Source organism: Pinus tabuliformis, chromosome 8 (assembly GCF_031772625.1).
Source record: "Pinus tabuliformis cultivar Carrire ecotype Pingquan chromosome 8, CPIR1, whole genome shotgun sequence".
Taxonomy (NCBI): domain Eukaryota; kingdom Viridiplantae; phylum Streptophyta; class Pinopsida; order Pinales; family Pinaceae; genus Pinus; species Pinus tabuliformis.
Genome location: NC_142294.1, coordinates 1,770,132,863 through 1,770,135,655, shown reverse-complemented (window position 1 = coordinate 1,770,135,655; position 2,793 = coordinate 1,770,132,863). Strand labels below are relative to the sequence as shown.

The window sequence follows — 2,793 nt, the reverse complement described above, 5'->3', positions numbered from 1 at the left end:
CGTTTGATTTGACCAAGCAATATCCGTTGGATTGAAAGGAAGGCTGTCCATCGTTGATTGAGACCAAAACTATGTACAGCCCTGCACCATTTGGACATTGCGTGAAGTTTTTTGTTTGACCGCTAGTAAAACATAAATGAAATTAAATGTGTTCGTAATTTTTTTTTATTTTATGGAGGTATGGGCATAGTAAAAGCGTATTTGTTATGTTTTTTTGTTGTGTTGTGTATTGTATATGGAAAGTGAATCCACACAGTAGCGTATGGAAAAAAGGGCGAATGAAGAAAATCTCTTACAAAGAGGTATCAAATTTTTAATGCACAGCAGTGCAGATGTAATCCTTTTTTTTGTTGACAAATTGAAATGGAATGTATAGCAACACACATCTAAATTTTTGGTTGTTCGTTGAATACGTTCTGAAAATATACGCAGAAGCGTAGGAAGCAGAGTATGTACTTTTTATTTTTTTGTTGAAATGAAATATGCAGTCGAGTAAATGAAACAAGAAGTTTTTTTTTTTTTTTTTTTTTTTTTTTTTTTTTTTTACAGCAGTAAATGTAAAGGAAATTTTTATACACAGTACTGTAAAATTTCTAAAAGAGACAGAGTAATTTTTTTTTGGAAGTTCTTGGTGAATCCCTTTTTTAAGAGGAAGAAGTTTGTATCAGGCAGTTCATTAATGAATATAAAATTTTTATTAGTGTGAAAAACTCTGAGCTTCTCCAGCAATCTATTTTAAGCTTCCCTGTGTTAAATATCCTGTGCAAAACAGAGCATTTTCTCTGTTCAGTTGTTGTTTGAAATTACCAGAAATCTCCAACAGTTACCATCCCAAATCCAGATAATGTCTTTGAGACCAGGTCTCAGCTCTTGGCTGCACAGCTTACTGTACTCTACCGTATCACCCCGAGTCTTGCGAAGCTCTACTAGGAAAAGTGAGGGCGTGATTTCAAAAATCTGGACATCGATGGACAAATGACCCTTCAGCACGACCTCAGAACCCTGGAGCTTGATCTTGCAATCCTCGGTCTTCTTGATGTTGAATCTCAACACTTTGGCGATCTCCTCCACCTTCGATATTATGCTCCATGCTGGTTGAATTGATGTAAACCACAACCCCTGCTTCACGTTCTTGTCTTCGAACATGCCGGAGAGATTGAATGCCGACGACAGCGAGATTATGTCGAAGGCGTTGAAGAGGGCCAGCTTGGCAACAAAGAACACCGACTCGACATTGTTGGCTTGTGGGGATTTGAAGCCTAACCAAAACCAGGGGACCTCCCTGAGCTACGGAACGGTGATCCTTGTCTGGGGATTGTGGTCCAACAATCGGAAGACGAGTCGCCGGAGGTCGGAGGAGAACCAGGGCGGGAACTTGAAGTCGCCCTTGTTGATTTTCTTATACAATGCCATAACATTTGCGTCCTGGAACGGCAGGTAACCTACCCTGAGCACGAACAGTATGATCCCACATGACGAGATGTCGGCCTTGGCGCCGTCGTAGCCCTTCATCGTTATGACCTCTGGCGCCACGTACGCCGGCGTGCCGCATGCTGTGTGCAGAAGCCCATCCGGTCTAAATTGCTCCGGCAGTGCGCTAAGTCCAAAGTCGCAGACCTTCATGTCCCCGTTCTCATCTAACTACAAGTTCTCCGGCTTCAGATCCCGGTGGTACACACCCTGGCTGTGGCAGAAATTCACCGCGCTGATCAATTGTTGAAAATACTTCATCGCCTCCTCTTCTTTCAATTTCCCCTTTCTGGCAACCCTCTTGAAGACCTCACCGCCATTAACGTACTCCATAACGATATAAATCGTGGACTTGCTCGCCAGGACTTCGCAAAGCCGAACGATGTTGGGGTGTTGGACCAATTTCATTACCGAGATTTCCCGTGTAATCTGCTCACTCATCCCAACCTCCAGGGTTTTTCGTTTGTCCATTACCTTAATGGCAACGTTCTCGCGGGTTTCGAGATTTATAGCATGGTAGACCTTGGAAAATGTCCCTTGCCCCAACAGGCGCCCTAATTCATACTTCTCCATCAGAATATTGGGCTTCATCTCAATTTAAAAACTAAAATCAAAAATCCGTGTGGATTAAAACTTCTACTCAGGCGTCTTCGCTGTATCAAGCCTGTCAAGTTTCTCTCCGCCATCTGTTCCATTGTGGCATAGTCGGCATGTGTTCTGGTGGAGCCCGGCATAACCTGCGTACAAGAGCTCTGATAGCCTGTATTTTATTATGAAAGATAAGTAGGCAGTATAAACCTTTGAAATCCAATTAATATTCGAAGAAAAGCCCAAGTGTGGACGATTTCAAGAACGTATCGAAGAACCCTGATCACTGGAAATACGTGAAGGAGGGACAACCTATCATTCTTGGGCTCTTTGCTTGTGTGTTAAGATTATGCCATGTGTCGTTCCGTCGATTTCCTTCCTGTATCATTCCATCCAGTATACACTCATCTCTGCTAGAAACTTGTTTACCCGGCTTTCGTTTATAATAGATTACCCACGTTGGCTTGGAAGGAGTTGGCATCCTTCGTAGACACTTTACCTTACCAGGCAATAACACATGGTTTTCATGTAGCAATGTGAATACGACATCAACCATTTCAAATTGAAATTCGAAAACCACGTGTTTATTTTAATTTCAAACCAAACACAAATAGCATCGTCTACGCAGGTGGTAGAATTGCTGGAATGGTAAAAATGATTTGAATTTGGTTTTAAAAATTTCAAAAAATGTAGTATTAGCAATGTTTGAATCATATTTTTGATGGTGGAAATGAA

At 41.7% G+C, this 2,793-nt stretch overlaps 1 pseudogene; it reads right to left on the bottom strand.

Moving 5' to 3' along the window:
* Nucleotides 1-786: 786 nt before the first annotated feature.
* On the bottom strand, nt 787-2,061 carry LOC149243232 (CBL-interacting protein kinase 5-like; annotated as a pseudogene).
* Between the last annotated feature and the right edge of the window lie 732 nt (nt 2,062-2,793).